This window comes from Pongo abelii, chromosome 13 (assembly GCF_028885655.2).
Source record: "Pongo abelii isolate AG06213 chromosome 13, NHGRI_mPonAbe1-v2.0_pri, whole genome shotgun sequence".
Taxonomy (NCBI): Eukaryota; Metazoa; Chordata; class Mammalia; order Primates; family Hominidae; genus Pongo; species Pongo abelii.
The window spans coordinates 40,257,916-40,278,997 of record NC_071998.2 but is presented as its reverse complement, the minus strand read 5'-3'; the positions used below and the strand labels follow the sequence as shown (position 1 = coordinate 40,278,997).

At 38.7% G+C, this 21,082-nt stretch overlaps 1 protein-coding gene and 1 long non-coding RNA gene across 6 annotated transcripts in view; both read left to right on the top strand.

Moving 5' to 3' along the window:
- ADAMTSL1 (ADAMTS like 1) overlaps positions 1 to 21,082 on the top strand; it is a 1,026,435-nt gene that overhangs the window by 6,821 nt on the left and 998,532 nt on the right. The gene's annotated exons all lie outside the window — the stretch shown is intronic.
- Positions 1,386 to 16,379, top strand: LOC134759732 (uncharacterized). The gene is made up of 4 exons (XR_010136434.1): positions 1,386 to 5,673; positions 10,554 to 10,682; positions 12,020 to 12,138; positions 13,122 to 16,379. It is a non-coding gene; the product is annotated as an uncharacterized LOC134759732 (long non-coding RNA).

Genomic DNA, 21,082 nt, shown 5'->3' with positions numbered 1-21,082 from the left:
ATGATACTGGTTATTCTTTTTCCCTGATCAATCTGCTTCATAGCTTATCAATTTTATCAGTCTTCTCAAAGAAGCAGCTTTTGGTTTAATGAATTTTTCTTTGTTGTTTTTGTTTTCTATTTCACTCATTTCCTCTCTTTATTATTTTTTCTTCTAGTCTGTGTTTTATTTGGTCTTATTTTTCTAGTTTTGTAAGGTGTATGCTGAAGTCATTGATATAAGGTATTTTGGATTCTCAAGCACAGATGTTTAATGATATAAATATTCCCTAATATTGTGCTTTAGAGGCATATAATAAATTTCTATATGTATTTTTTTTCAGTTCATAGTACTTTCTTAAAACCTTTTATTTCTTCTTTGACCCATGGCTATTTAGGAATGGTTGTTTGGTTTCTGAATATTTGGGGATTATCTGGGTATCTTTGTGTTATTGATTTCTAGTTTAATTGCAATGTGATTAGATGACACACTTTATGTCACTTGAATCCTTTTTAATTTATTGACACTTGTTTAATGGAACAGAATGATGGTCTTTTCTTAATAATTGTTCTGTGTACACTTGAAAAGAATGAAACTTTCTACAAATTTGTGCCTCTATTTTTTTTCCCGATCAGTTTTGCTATTGTTTGATAGAATGTTCTTTAAATGTCAATTAGGTCAAATTGGTTGATACCATTGTTCAAGTCTTCCATATACTTACTGATTTTTCTGTATACTTATTGTATCAATTATTGAGAAAGGGATATTGACATCTCTATATTACCACTGTAGACTTGTCTATTTCTCTTGCAGTTCTAATAGTTTTTGCTTTATTTTAAAGCTCTGTTATTGGGTACATAAATGTTTAGGATTGTTATGTTACCTTGGTGAGTTGACCCTTTATTATGAATAAATGACCTTCTCTCTCCCTAGTAATGGTCTGTGCTCTAAAATCTACTTTGCCTTTGGCTATATTAATATTAGATAACCGTTTCTGATTTGAGATTTTTTAAATATAATAGTTACCTCCATAATTCTCACACTGTACCTTTAATGTGATCTCCTGACTTACCATATTTTATTAAATTCCCATTATAGTATGATTTCCTAATTCTCTTTCAAATCCTGCTTTCATCATCCTTTTGTTATCTTTTATCACATTAAAAAATCAATGATCAGTATTAATATGTTGTAGTGGCAATAGTGAGCCAAGTAGTACATTATTATTATTTTTTCTAGTACACTTCCTTTTTGTAAAAAAAAAAAAAAACTTTATTGAGATATAATTCACAAACAATACAATTTATGCATTTAAAGTGCATGTTGCTATTGAGGAATCCAGACTCCATTTTAAATGGTTCTGGTTCATTGGTTTTTATTATATTCACAGTTACATTAAGCCATCATCACAGTCACTTTTGCAACATTTTTGTGAATTAAAAAAGAAATCTTGTACCCTTTATGTCACCCCTTACTTCCCTCCCACCCTAGCCTAAACAACCACTTATCTACCTTCTTAATAGATTTCCATGTTCTACATTTTCATATCAATGGAATTATATAATGTGTGGACTTTTGTGACTGTCTGATTTCACTTAACATAATGTTTTAAGGTTTATGCAAGTTGTAGCATATATCAGTACTTCATTCCTTTCTATGGCTGAATATTATTCCATTGTATGAATATAACACATTTTGTTTATTTGTTCATCTACTTATGGGTATTTGGATTTTTCCCTCTTTTTAGCTATTATGAGTAATGCTGCTATAAACATTTATGTACAAGTTTTTGGGTGGACAAATGTTTTTATTTCTCTTGGGTATATACCTAGGAGTGTAATTGCTAGGTTAAATAGTACACTATATTTAATCATTTGAGAAACTGCCAGAGTGTTTTCCAAACTTGCTACACCATTATACATTCCCACCAGCAGTGTATGAAGGTCCTAATTTTTCCACATCCTCACCATCACTTATTAGTATCTGACCTTTTGATTATAGCCATCCTGGTGAATATGAAGTGATTCCTCATTGTGATTTTTGTTTGTATTTCCCTAATGACTAATGATGTTGAGCACTTTTTCATTTTTACTTATGTTTTATTAGAGTTAACAACTGCCTTGATTGAAAGAAAAGTTCTTAATTTATGTAACTGTTACTCTTTTCCTCCAGTGCTACTGAATACCTGTCACATGCCTATGAATAATTTTTCCAAATGCAAAGGCATAATACCAATCAGAGTCAGTTCCTTTGCCCTGCTAGCGTTCCTCCTTTCACCCTTCTCTGTTGTCTTTAGGTCTGATTGCTTTTTGCATACCCACCCTCATAGCTGTCATACTAAGACTTCACTTCTTTTATTCTGTTGAACTGGCCTATTTCGTAGATTCCGCAACCTCCAGAAAATAAAATGTGTATGAAAGTAAAAATTTGTTAAACTACTTTTGTGTCCAGAAAGTTATTCTACTCTCATACTTGTTGCTTATTTTGCATGACATAGACTCCTAGGTTGAAAATAGTTTTCTCCCTGCTCCTACTCCCCTCCCTCAAATTTTGGTGGCATCACCGCGTTCTCTTTTGACATCTCATGTTGCTATTGAGGAATCCAGTTCCATTTTAAATCTAGCTCCTGTGTCTTCAGCCTGCATTTTTTGGTCTCTGGAAACCTCTAGAATGTTCATTTTATATCTGGCACTCTAAAGCAAAGGTTGGCAAACTTTTTCTGTAAAGGGAAATAGAGTAAATGTTTTAGGCTTTGTGGGCTATACGGTCTTTGTCCTAACTTCTCAACTCTGCCTTTATAGCATGAAAGAAGCCTAGACAGTTGTAAACAAATGATTGTGACTGTGTTCCAATAAACTATTTACAAAACCAGGCAAGAGGGCAGATTTGGCCCATGGGCCATCGTTTGCAGACTCCTGTGCTAAAGTTTCATGATGCTGTGCCTTGCTGTGGGTTATTTAAATTCACCATGCTAGGTTCTTTGTGAGCTTTCAGTAGGTCTGTCTCTTTCAATTTAGGGAATATTTATTTTCATATATCCTCAATAATTTCCTTTCCAACATTTTATGTGTTTGCTTTTTGTAAAACTCCTATTAGTTATTGGGCCTCCTGGGTTGTTTATCATCTTTTAAAATCTTTCGTATTTATTTATTGTTTGTTATACTTTCTAAAGGATTTTCTCAATTTTATTTTCAACAGAGTTAAATTTACGTAGATTTTGAAACAATATTCCTAGTTGGGGACAAACTTCACTCCTCTCCCTCTTCTTTCAACAGCACCAGGTGCCTCCAAGTCTGAAGCTCTACAGGCCACATGGTTTGGTGTCTCCTTGTTTTATCTCTCTGCCCGCACAATTCTGCTAAGTCAGTTACAATTCCTCCACCAGTTTTCCATATTCCAAAAATTTATTTGCATCTTTTGCCTGTTGTTGTCTCCTTTCCAGTTCTCTTGTCATCTTTATTTATTTACTGTTATTTTAGCAGACATTTGGGAGAGAAAATGTGGTGTTCAACCTGCCATGTTAACTGGAAGTTAGCACTATTTATTCTCTTTAATTTGTATTTTTCTATCCTGATCCAATTCGCAATCTTGTTATAACTCATTCTGGTTATGAGGCACACTTTTCAGAGACTGATACTTTTTATTTCCTAGTGTAAATAAGACACTGTTCAGAATTATAAAAAAGACACTAGATTTGTGGTCTAGAGGCCCAGGGTCTAGTTCTGGATTTAGTGACCCTTTCTGCAAGTACAAATGTCAGAATTTTCTTTTAGGGAAGAGATTCCGTGCTCACTGACTGCCTTCTGGTTGCCAAACACAATAATAATGGCTCTCTCCATCCCTATTTTTGTTTTTTTAATTTTTCAGTAACTACTCATTTTTCATTCTCTGTTGAAGTAAACAGAGTCTAACCTATTTGCTTAGAGATACAGCACAGAAATATTTTATTTTATACATTTTGACATTCATATTTGGAAACAGTTTTATGAGAGAAGATAGAGTTAACATGATGTAAAGATCTGGCCTTGAAATATCATATGTGGTATTAAAAATTTATTCTCTAAGGTGTGATTGCAGTTCAGGCTTTTTTTTTGTGGTGGAGAATGGAGATGAGGTGAAATGAATGGGAAATAATTTTTGAATAGTTATTCTATACCAGTTTTAACGTTTTATTTTGCACTGGGATGATCTCTAAGTGGAGAATTATGCATTTTGGGGACAGTGGGGTGAGTAGCGCATGTGCTACATATTTCTTTTCAGTTCTGCTCATGACCATAGGATTATATGGCTGAAAGGTGTCTTAAGGACTCTTTAGTCTTGTATTTCACAAACTTCAGTGTGCCTAAGTCAGTTGTGCTATGTTGCATAATTCCAGAGGTCACTGAGGAATAGATCTGTGCAACTAAAAGCTGAGAAGTTTTTCATTGCAGATTCCTGAGCCTCAATCTCAGAGATTCTGATTCAATAGGACTAGGATGGGTTTAGGGATATGCATTTGTTACAGGTACCCCCTCCATTCCCACCCTTCCCCCTCACCCACATACCCACAGAGGAGTCAGACACATTTTGACCAAAAACCACATTTTAGGAAACACTGGTATGATCTGTCTTATTTACAGATGAGAGAGGTGAGGTCCTAGAAAGTTGAGTTGACTTGTCCCAGTTTGTTAGAGGGAGAGGTGGGAGTGAACCACGCATCTCATAACTCTGCTCAGTGATTTTTTCCCATCAGAGCATACGCTATTATTTTAGTGTCTAGTTACATCATGAACTAAAGATATGAACCACCAGTTTAAAGTGTCTTTATTTGTAGTAACTGCAGTTGTTTATAAATGGTTTTCAGATGTTTAGGAATAGCCTCAGCTCTCAGTCACTCTGCAGCAGAGGAATGATCAGAGACATAGGGGAAGGAAAGCCCCAACGCTTACGCCCCTCTTGTAACCTGCTGGAACACAGCTTCTGTGTGTTTTTTCTTCAAGTCATCATGCCCCTGGAAGATTAACAGATACTTGTTTAGAAAACCATCCAAAGCATCCAGCAACCTGACACTTGACCAAATGGAGAATACGTGCTGCTCAATACCTGCTCTCCCTAAGTGCAATGTAGCAACTGTTGCTACATTCTTGGAGGAAAGGAAGGAAATGTTTCATGTGCCTATTATTTAGGATGTTCTCCCCATTTCTACCACAAACCAGCCAGACAAAATACGTGCAGACACGCTCCACTGACTCATGCAGTCTGTGATGTCGTACTGCATATGGAAAGGAAAGAAGTTTTCTTTATTGTTGATAATCATTGTCATACTGCTTGTACGTTTTATGAAGAATGACTATTGTGACGTTTCAGACATCAGCTGCAGAGAAATAAAGGTTGTTTATTATTAAAGAGTGCTTATTTATTGGTATAAGATGAAATTCAAATTCTCAGTTTCGAATGCTAATTTTAAAACTCTATTATTCAGGATGGACTAGATCATGCTGTAATAGCAAACAACTCCCAAATCACGATGGTTTAACACCACCAAGGTTTATTTCACCACTCGGCCACATCACCAGTGTGGATCGTCAGGAACGTTTGGCTCACTGGGCGCGCTCAGGAATCCATGCTGACGGCAGCTCCATCTCAACCCGCATTCCATAGCCACCCGGGAAGGAAGAGGAGAGTGCTGCTCTAAATAAGTACTTCCACTCAGAGGTGACACAGGACACAATGATTTTTTACTTCAATGTAGAACTAATAGATTCACTTTGGCAATCGCCTGCCAATGGTTAAAACAAGAGGTGCTTTTGCTCACATACTATTGGCCAATCAAATTCAAGAGGATTGTAAGTGTAATGTTATCATGAATCCAGAATATCCCCTTTCTTGTTTCGGTTTCTGCCAATTAGCTTTTCCAAGCTTTCAGATTTCCAAGGTGTGGCCTAGATGTTTAAGTTTTCTGACTGTGTGTGTCTAGTGTACAGAGATTCTCCGACATTACAGTGAAACCACTTATAGTTATCTTTATCTTACCCATTAAAATTATTTTAAAACTTATGGTAGAATATATATAACACAATTGACCATCGTGACCACTTTTAAGTTTACATTTCAGTAGTGTGAAGTACATTTACATTGTTGTACAACCATCATTACCATCCATCTCCAGAGCTCTTTTCAACTTGCAAAACTGAAAGTCTATAGCCACGAACAACTCCTTATTCTCTTCTTCCCCTATCCCCTGGCAACCACCATACTATGTTCTGTTTATGATTTTGACTACTCTAGGTACCTTACATAAGTTGGAATCACACAGTATTTGGTTTTATTTTGTGACTGGCTTATTTCACTTAAACATAATGTCCACAAGGCTTATCCATATTGTAGCATATATCAGAATTTCCTTTGTTTTGGGGGCTAAATAATATTCCACTGCATGAATGTATATGTATATATGTATGCATACATGTATGTATACATACATGTATACATACATGTACATATATACACACATGTACATATATACATATGTGCCTATACATGCACACATACATGCACATATATACATATGTATGCGTATATACATGTATACATATATGTACATATATACATATACATACACGCAGTGGACTATTTTATAAAAAGGTATATTGATATATAAATTATATATATATGGCCCTCTGTATCTATGGGATCTGCGTCTATGAATTCAACCAACTTCAGATCAAAATATCTAAAAACAATAAAAAACAGATGGTTGCATCTGTACTGAATATGTTCAGACTTTTTTCCTTGTCATTATTCCCTAAACAATACTGTATAACAACATATTTACATAGCTTTTACATTGTATTAGGTATTATAAGTAATTTAGAGATGATTTAAAGTATTTCAGAGGATATGTGTAAATTATGCCAATATTACACAATATAAGGGACTTGAGCATCTGTGGATTTTTGTGTTCCTGGGGTGTCCTGGAGTGAATCCCCCATGGATACTAAGAACAGCTGTGTATATAGTACATTTTATTTACTCATGCATTCATTAGTGGACACTTGAGTTGCTTTCACCTTTTGGCTGTTGTGAATAATGTTGCTATGAAATTGATGTTCCATTTTGCTTTATGTGTGGTTCTTTTTCTTTTCTTTTTTCTTTTTCTTTTTCTTTTTTTTTTTTTTTTTGAGACAGGGTCTTGCTCTGTCGCCCAGGCTGGAGTGCATTGGTACTATCAGGACTCACTGCAGCCTTGACGTCCTGGGCTCAGGTGATTCTCCCACCTTAGCCTCCCAAGTAGCTGGGGCTACAGGGATACGCCAACCAGGCCCGGCTAATGTTTTTATGTTTTTAGTAGAGACAGGGTTTTCACCATGTTGCTCAGGCTGGTCTCAAACTCCCGGCCTCAAGCGATCTACCTGCCTCAGCCTCCCAAAGTGCTGGGATTACAGGTGTTAGCCACTGAACCTAGTTCTTTTTCTGTATACAAGAAAAGCAACACCTGCCTCTTGAGACTTCTAGTTTACTATTTTGGGAGATCCAGGAAACAATTCTTTTTGAACTCAAGGTAGAGCTAATAGTTTCACATTGGAAATCAGCCAATGGTTAAAACAAAACCTGAGCAATACTCCTCTGACTTCTTCCACCTTTAGCAAAATCAACAGAGCCAAGGAGGATTCTTGTGTTTAGTCTTGTATGTAACCTTCAAATATTGACATTTTTCAAGATAGGGGACAATATGTTGCTAGGACATTATTTTTCCTCTAACAATCCAGGAGCATGACAAAAAGAAATTCTGTGTTCTGTCAAGCATGGTGGCTCACACCTGTAATCCCAGTATTTTGGAAGGCTGAGGAGGGAGGATTGCTTGAGGCCAGGAGTTCAAGACGAGCCTGGGTGACAGAGCAAGATCCTGTCTCTAGCAAGAACAAGCAAATAAATTATATATTTTTTGTGCATCTGACCCATACTATGTGAAGGGAGGTCAAATGTGAATCAGTATTTAAAATGCAAACTAATTGCACACATGGCATGGTGTGTGGAGCAACAGACAAGGTAGAATTTTAGAAAGGGTGCTGAAAGAAAAGGCAATAGACCAGGAAACTCTGCTTACCACTACCTGCTAATTACACGACTATGGACAAAACAGTTATGTAGCCTTTCCGAGTGCGTGCGTGTGTGTGTGTGTGTGTGTGTGTATGGTGTGTTTGAGTTGGTATAATGAAAGGCTTGGATTACATGATCTGGTGGGTTAATGCCAATTAATCATAATTTTAAAATGATGAAGAATAGGGGTTTCTAACCTTTTTAAATATAAAAACTTTTAAAACACAAACATATTAATAGCTCCTCTTCAGATTTTTGAGAAACAGAAATTGGACCATGGCACTTCCCTGCTTAAAGGCTTCAGTGATTTCCTGCTGCCTTTACATCAGTATTTCTCAGCCTTTTCATTATCACCTCCCAAAAAAAGCTTTTTTAGACATTTTATCCTAATCCACTCCCCTACCCCTATGAAATCTTAACACCATAAATGTACTGTAAGATCTCTTCTTTTGTATCCCTAAGAACCAATTTTTCACCCTTTTGGGGGCATTATTGCCCCCATTGAGAATGCATGCTTCTGAATAAGCTGGAAAACCCTTATTATGGACATCAAGGCCTTTTCTGATACAGCCCCTGCCTAGCTCCCCAGGTTCCCTAACTCCTCTTCCTCCCTTCTATCCTCCTCCTCTTCCCCTCACTCAGCTCCCTTCTACCCAGGTGTCCTGCCCTTCTTTTCTTTCAGTTCCCCAAGGGCACCAAGCGTTCTTACTTAAGGGACTTTGCACAATTTGTTTTCTTTGCCTGGAGGTCTCTTTCCTTTATTTTAAATTGATTACTTTATGTTCATCTGTCTGGCCTGCAGCTTAAGTATCACTTCCCCAGAAAGTCCTGACTCTGGACTTCCTTCTGTGTTAGATGGCTTCTGTCATTATTTCTCACAATGCCCGTTTTCTTTCTAGCACTTGTTTGCATTTTCTTTCATACACTTCTTTGCATTTTTGTTATACGTCTGCCATCCTCAGTACATTGTACACATGAGGCCAGGGATGGACTCACTCTGCACTCTATATATGTCACATCTAGTTCAGTGCCTGGCATTGTTGAAAAAAGGATTAATGAAATATTTTTGAGAAAATATGCAGTGAATAAAACTGTTCTGAACTTGGCATTGGTTTTACAGTAAATGTATACATTATTAATTACAGCAGCACCTATGTTCGTGTGTTATTTAAAGAAATATTAGTTACTATAGTAGAAAAATCCTGATATCTCAGAGTTTTAACAAAATTTCTTGGTCACATAAAGTCCAACTGGCAGGGCTGAAGTGGGGGTAGGTGCTCTTCAAGCAGCCATTGAGAGGACTGGTTTGATGGAGTCTCTGCCGTCTTTAACACATAGCTTCCAAGGTCACCCTGGTGCCTATATCTGGATGACATATGGGGGAAGGGAATGTTGGGAATTGCATGGGGAAGTTTTCTTGGGGGTAGTCCTGGGAGTGGAATGCACCACTTCTGCCCACGTCTGCTTTTTGTATTCTTAACTAGGCTCAAATCTGGTAGGGTTCCATTCCCTCTTGTCCCTCCACAAGAAATCAGTTTCATGGTCATACCTCCCAGCAAGGGAGGCTGGGAGGATAGCTGTGAGCTTAGGAGGTCACACAAACTGGTCTCTGGCACATTGTGCTTGGAGAGTCATAAATATATGTGCAAGTGTGTGGTTGATGTCTGGATACATATGGATGCACAAATGACTTTCAAGAATATAGAAACCCTAAAGAATTCCAAGACCCAGAGGGTGGAAACCACTAAAAATAGGAGTGTGAGTTTTGTTTGTGGAGAAGTTTTTGCCTGCTTCATCATTTTCAACATTGTAAGGTAAGATATGGTGGAGTGGGGTTCAGGGGAACCAGTTAGAAATGCACTATGTGCATCTTGACTGAACAAAGCTATTTGTTGCCCTACAGTAGTGAATCTTCCCAGGCTCTTGTGTAGCTGTATTCATAATATGCGCTGATTAGCATCTTGTCAGCTGAATGGAAGCCCAGGTAGGGTTCTGGTTGGACTGCTGGCGGCATTGTCCTTAATAAAATGGGGCCTTTCAACCAATGTGCTATTTTCGTTCCCACATCACCTGATAAGTCCTAGTCTTTTGATGAACTACAAATAAAAACCAGTTCTCCATCTCATGGGGCTATTAATCAAATAGTATCTGTTTAAAGAGAAAAAAAGACCTATTGCATGTCCCGTTCATAATACAACAAGGCAATTGTAACTGAGCTACGACATCATGATACTGTACTTTTATCTGAGCCAAAGCTTACCTGGCCATCCTTCAGATTTGCCATTCTTCCCGACTCCACAGGATAGGAGCAGAAATTCGAGCCCGGGTGCTGCTTTTATGCACAGTTTGTGGCCTCTCTCTTAACTCCATTCCTTAGCAGAAAGAAAGAATTCAGAGTTTGGTGGGTGAGGTGGGCTGCTGCATTCTTTCTATTTCAATTGTATTGAGGAGCTTTTGAGATTTTCCATTTTTGTTTTCTTTCATCATCCATCTAGCTGTCGTTTGGAAAAGTTGGGAGGAGACAGCATTTAGAGACAAACTACAACCTTCAAATAGAAAAATGTACATTTAAACTCTAGAATTTCAAAGAAGTTAGTTTGCAAATTGGATGTTTTTCAAGAAATGTAAGTATTTTCCACATCCTGCCTCTTTCAGCTGTCTTTTTTTTTCCTTTTGCATAAGGTGCAGTCTCAGATCAGTGTTGTCCTGTTTTCCGTTTCTGATGAAGCTTTAAAGTGTTTGATTGACATTTATCAGAAAGTTGTGGCAGCTGTGAACACTCGTCCAAAAGCAGATGAGGGAGGTCATGGTGGCTTCCTTCTTGGTTCTTTAATAGGATTAGCAAGGAGGTTTATGCTGAAACTCCATCAAGGGTCAGAGCTAGACAACGATGGAGCTCCCAAATCCATGGATCTGTCATTTGGCAAAATCCTTACAGCAGTGCTGATTGGCAGCAAGATGGTGAATAATCATCTTCCCCTGTGTATTTTCAAAAACTGCCTCATTTAGAGCAAGACCACAATGTAGAGGCTGTGTGGAAATGGCTCAATGGGACCCCTGCTGTTTGGAGAATTTGAGTTCAAATCCACCTGTGCACAGGTTTGGATATCTTTGTGTTTGGCAACATGCCATTTCCTGCCGGATTTTGTTGTGGGTCTTCCCCACAAGTAGAGGATCTCTGTTCAGAGGAATGCTAATTGGGTGGGATTTCAGGAGCCTCTCAGCCAACCATGGGCTCAAGCAGTGCTCCTTTCTTGCAGCTGTACTTGATTATGTTTTTAGCTGCCACTGTTAGTGAGTCAAAAGCCACATCTGTTGAGAGCTGGGTTGGCACTTCCAGGGCGGTCGGCCACCTTTCCATCAGTTGCTCCAAAGAGGGTCCCGGGTATGGAGCAGATAAAGCTGAATGTAGGGTGTTTGGTTCTGTGAGGCTGTTTCGAGGAGAAAAAAAGGGAGAAATGATTGAATTTGCCATTGAGTGGCTAGCCAGTACATTTTATATCTCTTATGCTTTTTTGTCCTGGTTGCTTTTATTTCAATTAGAAAGTCTTAGTGGTAAACTCATTTTTCATTGAAGGTGCAGTAGAGCTATCTCTCTGGATTTTGAAGACTTTTCCTATAGAATCATTAGTTTCTTGGGTGATTTCTGAAGCTGAGACTTTGGAAAAGATGACAGGAATAAACTTCCACTAAGTTTATCTCATTCATTTCTAAATCTTTTCTGTGTGTTGGGTGGGGATAAATATATTCCCTTTAGTGCAGGCTATCCTGGAAAATATTTTCATTTTGAATACAGTGATCTAAGTAATCAGCTTATTACAATAGCCTATTCTCCATGTTGTCCTTTTTTGAAACAAATACAAGTAAATTGCAAGCACTTTGGAATTTCTTCAGGAATCCATAATCTAGATAGCTCCTCTTCTATCATGACCAGATATATGATTATTTCTTCATATTTTAGGACTCATTTCTTCAAGTGGTTTCGACTTCCTATTTTCTGGATTTGATCCATCACTTATGTCAGATCAACTAAGCCTGGTCCATCATGGTTACAAAGTGCCCAGCCTGGCACCATGCATGGTAGGTACTGCTTAGATTAAGTTGTATGTGTTTCTTTTCGGTGCTGTAATAAATTGCCACAAATCAAGTGGCTTAAAACAAGAAAAAATTATTTTCAGAAATCCAAAATAAAGGTTTCAGCAGATGCCATGCTCCCTACCACGGCCCTGTGGGAGAATCTGTTCCTTGCTGCTTCTGGGTTCTGGTAGCTTTCAGCATTCTTTAGTCTTCCTTGGCTTGTGGCTATATCACTCCACTCTCTGCCTCTGCCTTTATAGCACCTTCTCCTCTGTATGGGTCAAATCTGTCTCTGCATCTCTCTTGTGGTGGCACTTGGGAACTCACCGGGATAATCCAAGATAATCTCCTCATCTGAAATTCCTTAACTTACCTATGCAGAGACCGTTTTTCCAGAGATAGGGCAGGGCATATTTTTGGGAGTCTCATCAGTCTACCACACCCATGGATGGATTCTGCATAATATTGTGATCAGTCCTTGGATCTTCATTTAGGCACTTGTATTAGTCCATTCTCACACTGCTATAAAGAAATGCCCGAGACTGAGCAATTTATAAAGAAGAGAGGTTTAGCTGGCTCACAGTTCTGCAGGAACTATAGGAAGCATTGCTGGGGAGGCCTCAGGAAACTTACAATCACGGCAAAAGTGGAAGAGAAAGCAGGCTCATCTTACATGGCTGGAACAGGAGGAAGACAGAGAAAGAGGAGGTGCTACATATTTTTAAACAACCAGATTTCGTGAGAACTCACTATCATGAGAACAGCAAGGGGGAATCCACCCTCATGATCCAGTCACCTCCCACCAGGCCCCTCTTTGAACATCGGGGATTACAATTTGACCAGAGATTTTGATGGGGACGCAAATCCAAACCACATCAACACTCAATCTCAAAGATACTTGCTTCTGTTCTATTTTTGGTGCGCTCTTTGGTTCAAATCACTTCTGTTTTAATATCCTTTTCTTGTTGTTTCTTTTGTCTTTACAGTATTAACTTATCTGCAGCACAAATGGCTCTCACTGCAGTGGGAATGACTTTGATATTGGCAGTCTGTGTCATTAATACTGAATTTTACATGTTGTTTGGGACTGAGGACAAGGCACTATCACCATTGAAACTAATCAAGAAGCTGTATGTGGTGTCCAAAGTGGGATTATTGTGCATATATAGGTTAGATGGCATCAAAGTCTTGTTGTTAACAATAAGGTAATTCCCCCATAAACTCAGCTTCTGGCATTTTACTCTCTAAGCTTTATTCCTGTCTTTAAATTCACTTCCTCTAGAATTTCCAGTTTCATAATTCTTCAAATCTCTGGGACCTACAAGCCATATTACTTCCACCTTGGCTAGCTAAAATGCTTTGTCAAAGTGTTATAATAACTTTCTCAACTTCCTGCTCTCTCTTTGGTGCACTCACTTGTTTAAGCCTTAACGCAGCTTAATTCTACCTGTGCAGATGAATGGCTTGATTTTGATTCGTGACCACTGTCCTCAAGTGGGTTTGCATGCTGCTCAACAGTGATACCAAATTTCCCAAAGTCCATCCATTCTCCTGCTCCCTTGGATGAATATTTTGTAGCTTTTCTTTCATCAGACCTGCCACATTTCTTTCCCTATCCCTCATAGCTTCTTATTTCATGGAGAAAATAGCAGCTATCAGAAAAAATGTCTAATTTTCCCCACCTACCTGCATCTAGTTCACGTATTCTGACATATCTCCAGTTGTGATGGATAAACTACCCATTTACCCGACAAAGACCCGTCATTCTACTTGGCGCCCCAGACTCCATCCCCATTTGCCTATTCAAGGATATTCTTCTAATAATTCTTCCCCTCTTTCTGCATCCTATTTCCTTTTTTTTTTTAAACTTCTATATTGGACCTTCCCCTCTAAACATATAGTTATTCCATCTTAAAAGCCCTCTAGATATTATTTGCCCCTTCAGTTATCTCTTGTATACTGCCGTTATTTACTGTTTATCTTCTCTTATTATCTCTTGAATGGATTGTAGTCAAACTTTCACAGTGTTTCTCCTCAGAAACTGTTTTTTCAAGGCCATCAGCAGCCTTCATATTATTAATCTTACCAAATCCAGTGGAAGCTCTCCATCCTCATTTCACTTGACTTACCACTTTAACACACACGGTCATGCCCTCTTCCTGGAAGTCTTTGATTGTGCGGCCTCCAGAACCCCACACCCTCCTTTCCTCCTGCCTTATGGGTTGTCCCTTCTGTCTCCCATGTTTTCCCAGCACCAGTTCTTGGACACTTTCATTTTCTCCACACCTACTCCTTGGTGTAACTTACTTTCACTCAGTATCATGACTTGAAATACTATTTAGACTGATTATCTAGATTTGTATCTGTAGCTTGGAAGTTTCCTAGACTCTAACCTCATGCATTCACTACCTATTTAGCATTTCTACACGAATATTTAATAGGCCTCTTACCATGGCTAAAACTGAGTTCCTGTTCCCCCTGCTCCCACTCCCCCAAAAGCAAAATAAAACAACATGCTTCTCCCAAAGCCATGGCCAATGATCATTGACAGGGAACTTAGTTCTTTTATTTGCTCAGGTCAAAAACGTAGTTGTTCTTGACTCCTCTATTTCTCTCACACCCCTTGCCTGATTTACTATTAATAGCAATACCTCTAGCTGTTCTATCTATAGGTGCAGATGCACCTCTTGGTTCAAATTATCTACATCTTGCCTGGATTATTAGAAAAGTGCTTTACACTGGTCTCAACTTCTGCTTTTATCTACCTTCAGTCTCATCTCAGTAGAGCATGCAGGTGATCCTATTAAACGTGATCAGGTTATGCTACTTCTGCTTAACGCCCTCCAGCGCTTCCCATCTTCCACATGGCTTATAAGGCCTGATTTAGCTAGCCTTCTCTCTGATCTTCTCACCTACCAGTTTCTCCTTACTTACTATTCTCTAGCTTCACTGGTCTTTGCTGTTCTTCTAACATGCCAAGTGTGCTTCTACCTCAAGGCTTTGTATTTAGCATTTAGTTCTTAGAAAACAAAACAAAAATAATATCTTCATTTACTCTCATTTCTGCTCCCCTGATTTGGGGCCAAGTGTTCATGTGTATGTAATTTTTATTCTAAGTGTAATTTCCTTGCTATTTGCTGGTGCCTTATGTCATTTTACAGACTTATTATGTATCTCCTTTGCAACTTCACATAATAATTGAAATTCTTGTTTACTTATGCTTTTAAAAAAATCACTGTATTCCATTTTTAAATTATGACTCTTTTGTCTCTACCTGCTAGGCACCATTGAGGTAGAAGATTGCATTACCCCTAACATCAGTGGAAGTTCATAGGTGACAGGGGCCATGGTTATGACCAAGTCCTCTCTCATCCCCAGAACCTCTGAGAGAAGGAACACAGGCTGGGTGACCTCAGGCGAGTCTAGTAGCCTTCGTTTCCCTTCTGTAAAGGGAGGAGGTTGAACCAGTTGATCTCTGAGGTCCTTTCCAGCTCTAACAATCTGTGAATGTGGGCAGGGATGCCGCTCAGGCCATAAATACCTGCTGGATTATATCGTGGTCTCTCCCTTTTCCTACCTGCTCTTCGCCAGCTCTCATGTTAAATTTTCCCACCACACAGGAACACCAGAGGCAAGAGGCTTACAGCAGGTACCACCCCTGCTTGCTGCCAAATATCTCCCCAACCTCGCCACTGCCTGCATGGATGGGCTTTTGCCAGAAATTGGCCTGCTTTACTCCCCTTCCACAAATAAACTTTAAAGTACTCCCTTGAAGAGTGAGAAGCTGCCAGTGGTACTGGCAGTGAGTTTTATAATTATTTTTTGATATTTTCCATGTGGCTTTTGGTCTCAGGGTAGCATGTTTGGGTTGGGTTGTTGGAGGGGTTTCCCATGGACATGGTTTTGTACCTGCCAGCCATGCAGGATGCAGCGTGGTGGGGGAGATCCTTGCTCCACTGGCTCTCCGTTAGCCAGTGTGTGATTGCTATCTCTGCAGCCCTAACCGTTGTCAACCTGTCTGCTGTTGTTGGTGCCTCATCCGTGGCTGCTGCAGACAGCCTCAGGCCACTCAGCTTAGAAACGTTAGAAACAATTTCATGTCCTTTGTAGGGACATGGATGAAATTGGAAATCATCATTCTCAGTAAACTATCACAAGGACAAAAAACCAAACACTGCACATTCTCACTCATAGATGGGAATTGAACAATGAGAACACATGGACACAGGAAGGGGAACATCACACTCTGGGGACTGTTGTGGGGTGGGGGGAGGGGGGAGGGATAGCATTAGGAGATATACCTAATGCTAAATGATGAGTTAATGGGTGCGGCACACCAGCATGGCACATGTATTCATATGTAACTAACCTGCACATTGTGCACATGTACCCTAAAACTTAAAGTATAATAATAAAAAAAGAAACGTTAGAAACAATAAGCTGTTTTTTGAAAGCATCTTCTCTAAAATGATGCTGCGGATAGTGATGAAGGATAATCAGAACAGCACATCACAGTGGGCCCTGCTCAGTGTTGGCCTGATCATTCATCCTCACAATAGCCATTTCAGGGGAGGCTTTATCTGCATTTTTGGAAGGAGGGTGACTGAGATCTTGATCAGCAATCAGTACAGAGTTGAACTAAATTGGAATGCAGATCTTTCTGCCTTCACTGCACATGTTCTCTCTGCGGCTCCACACTGCCTCTCAATATAGCTAGTGCTAGACTTAGATCCCTGAAGGGCAACTAGATTTGGATAGTTGATCAGAAGCTCAGATCTAATTGTATAACATTGTTTCTATGGAAAAAAATGGATTCCTACTTTTAAACACACTTATAAACTTTGGTAATATTAACCCTTTTTAGATGGAGGGGAGGCTTGCTATGCTTGTTGATTTAAATTCCATGTTAATCACTCAGGTACCTCTTAAAGTAAAATATTAAGACAGTGAGGTTAGTTGAGAATTGGCCTACTGTGCACTGCTGGCCATATATTATGTTTCCTCATCTCTCTCTCTTGCTTAAAATAAACAATACAACACTCCACCAACAGCAACAAAACATACAACTAGAAATTAGGAAATGAGGAAGACTCTAACGCTTCCTTTTAAAACACATGGATCTTGAGGTTTGAATCAAAATAATGGTGTTTTACAATTCATGTCTGTTTAATTGTGACACGGTACACCTGCTTGCTCTTAAGAAGAGAAGTAACAGAAGTATGAGGAGGGGGGAAGGTGATGTGGACACCCAATAACTCTTCTCCAGTGATATCCTGATGAGTTAAGCATAAATGAATCAGAAACAGATGGATTTTTTCCCCCTTGAAATACACGTGGGTTTAAAAACCAAGGGAAAATATGCTTGGAAAAAAATGTTCTTTGTTAAAGTCCAAATGTTTGAATTATAATTTAAGATTTTCATAGGTTCCAGCAAGTAGTTGTGTGCACTCATCTCTAATTTAGATGGGGTGTGTGCGTAAGCTGAGCATTTATTTAAACTATTCCATGGAGCTGCTGTCAGGGAGGCGTAACAGTCCTGTAAAATGACATAAGGCACAAGGGCCTTATGTGCAAACTCGTTTCACATGGGTTCTTGGGTATTGAGTAACATGAATTTCATGTAATTTGAGTCTTGAAAATTTCATAAGGTTTTACCTCAATCTTTGTGTGTGAAAGTGGAAACAATTTCAAAGAGATACCTCCAGGTACTATGCCGGGTATCTTTACTGTCCATCCTCCTGCCAAGGGTGCGATGTCATCTCCGTGACCTTGTGCTTAACTCGTTCTTCTTCATTGTGTCAGGTTCGACTGAAGCCAGTATTCCCTATAATTTGTTCCACTAGCTGCAGGTGTTCCTGTGAACTTTGAGTTAACTTGGACTTCACTGTAAAGTAGAAAACTGCAGAAAGGTGTCAGCTGGATATCAGGAAAGCCCCCGACCAAACAAAAGCTAGGTATGAGGAGAGATTTCCCAGTCATCTTCCTCTGACAAGGTCCTTCATTGTTTTCTTGGCTTTCCTTGTCACAGAATCTTTGAGGAACTCTGGGATTGGTGACCATCCAAGAGCACATTTTTCCTAATTATGAAGCTATTAACTCTGAGCAGATTCACGTTGTGTTTCCTGACTTTCCATGGCTTTCCCCTGATACTTCTGCCTGAGTGTCTTGTCATCATCTTAAGCTGGACATAGAGAAAACCCTTTTGTCTTGTTTTGACAAGTCGTTAAGCAGCTTCTCTGCCTAATGCCTCTGTGCCTGTTGGGAGGGAAAATATCCCTCCTTATGTTATGGCCTCTCCACACTGAACTCCTATCAAATTATTTCATTTAATTCTCTCAAATATCCATTGGTTTTTTCCCACTTATACTTTTTGCATGTGTAGCTTGATACCTTCCACTCATAGCTTATTTATACAGTTTCACAGTAACTGCCTTGCTTCCTTTCAATCTCTGGAAAATTCTCTTTATCTCCAAACCATTTTTATCTTGTTTCTTACTTGGTCCCTTCCCTTTCTCTGGTAAACTATTTCTTTTAGCATGAATGTGGTGTTACCTAACCTTGCAAAGCCTCCCTTCATTAGAAACTTTTTTTTTTAACTCTCATAACCACCATCTAGTGTCCAGTTGGATTTTTTTGTTCTATTCAAACTAGTCTTTTCTTGGGTCCCCTTTCTACCATTTTTTTTGGTTCATGAATTATGTTTTATGCTGTATTCAATGTCTAAAATACTGACATTTTCACCTCATTAGTGTCTTTTCATCTCATTCAGAAATCTGTAATATTCTTTGAAAAAATAATGTATACTTGGTTGGTAACAATGATGTATGACTATTGACATATAAAATTCCAACTCAAGGGAAGCTTTAGCTCCTTTAATGAAAGGATGATTATTATAATGACTATATGAATGTTGTTGGGATTTTAATTTTTTCAGCTGGATATTGATGTTCTGCCTCATTCATTCATTCATTTACTTAGGGCCCATTTATTGAACACACATTGTACTCCCATACTATATTAAACACTTGGGATAAAATCATGAATCATATGTGACCCCGTTCTTGGAAAGTACATAATCTAAGGAACACAGGCATGTATAAATTATAGTAGAGTATATCTACTATGATGAATGTTTTAATGGAGGCCTGAGAGGACATGAAGTGGGGAGCAAAAGAGTCAGTTAAGGAAAGGGAGGGTGTGTTTGAGGAAGTGACATTGGACTTGAGCCTTCTTGGCTGAGTGAGGTAATGGGGAGAACCAGAGTGTTGGTAGAGAACAGCATTGCAGAGGCATGGAAGCATGAGAAAGGAGGGCGTATTGGGGGGAAGATGAAACAATAGGTGTGATTAGAATGTAGGGTATGGTAGAAGCAGTAACAGGACATAGTCAGGTGGTAGTTTAGACCAGATTCGTGACCACTCTGAATCATATCTCGAGAGTTTCTGGAGGTTGCTTAATGCTTTTGTTTGCATGTGTGTTTGTGTTTTAGCGTAATGAAATGACATCATTTGTTTTTGAGATTGTAACCTTTACATCATTGTAGAGGGTAGATTTGAGAAAAGACAACTGCAGAGATGATTTGGGAGGGTGTTCCAAAGATCCAGGAGAGAGATAATGAGGGCTTGAAGTAGGCTGTGGCAGCAAGGAATGGAAAGGACAAACTTCTTACAGCAGAATTCAGTAACTGATTGAATTCAATGGCCAAGTAGGGAGAAGCTGCTGATGAATCTAGGAAAAGTTGTTTGTGTGAATGGCAGTACAATGTACTGAGATAGGAGGACAGGAAGAAAAACCAATTTAGGGTGGGCAGATAGCATCTACTTGTTGACCTGTTGAGTTGGAATTGGCTAGGAGGCATCCAAGCAAAGCCGCCTGGAAGGCATTTGGAAATGCAAGATGGGAGCCAAAAGAGGGGGTTTGCATTAGAAATAACAACTTGTCTTTTTAATTTTATTATTATTATACTTTAAGTTTTAGGGTACATGTGCACAACGTGCAAAAAAAAAAAAAAAAAGAAAAAAAATGAGACCCTGTCTCGAAAAATAAATAAAGGTAAATTTAAAAATAAAAGTAAATAACACCAAAAAAAAAAAAAAAAACAAGAAAGAAATAATGACTCGTTGTATCTTTAGGCTCCCATGGCCTTAAGAGTGGTAGATTTTTCTGCACTTAAAGAGAATTCTTAAGGACTGTACTGTTTATGCCTGCATTGCTCTTATTTCTCTCAGGTATTTTCACATTTCCTACAAATCCTACAAATTTTTCCATGAACATCTCTTCTGCAGCTACAGGTTTTGATGCTGACTCTTGTTTTTTAATAAGAGTCTTTTTATTTTAGGCCTTAACTTGAGACCTTTTAGAGAGAGAACAGTTTCATGTTTTATGCCATTTTGAAGTTGTAGTTCTGTGGCTAAGGATGTTTTTGTCTGTATTGTAAAAGAGAGAAGCCAAGCACATTTCTTTTGGTTTAGACGTTTCAGGCAGGTGATTTCATAGATATTGTGTCTTGAAAATCTTCCCATTCTTCTCTTTATCTCATTGGGTAAATTGGAAACTTCTAATTTACCCAATGAGATAAATGCGGATTTTCAATTTGGAGTTATAAAATTCATGCTTCAGTTGCCAGCCACAGCAGCCAGTGTTGTAGTTAGCCAGCGTTACTTAAAGAGGAGGTGGGAATTGAACAATGAGAACACATGGACACAGGAAGGGGATCATCACACTCTGGGGACTGTTGTGGGGTGGGGGGAGGGGGGAGGGATGGCATTGGGAGATATACCTAATGCTAGATGACGAGTTAGTGGGTACAGTGCACCAGCATGGCACATGTATACATATTTAACTAACCTGCACATTGTGCACATGTACCCTAAAACCTAAAGTATAATAATAATAAATTTAAATTTAAATATAAATTTATAATAAATTTAATATATATATTATATAT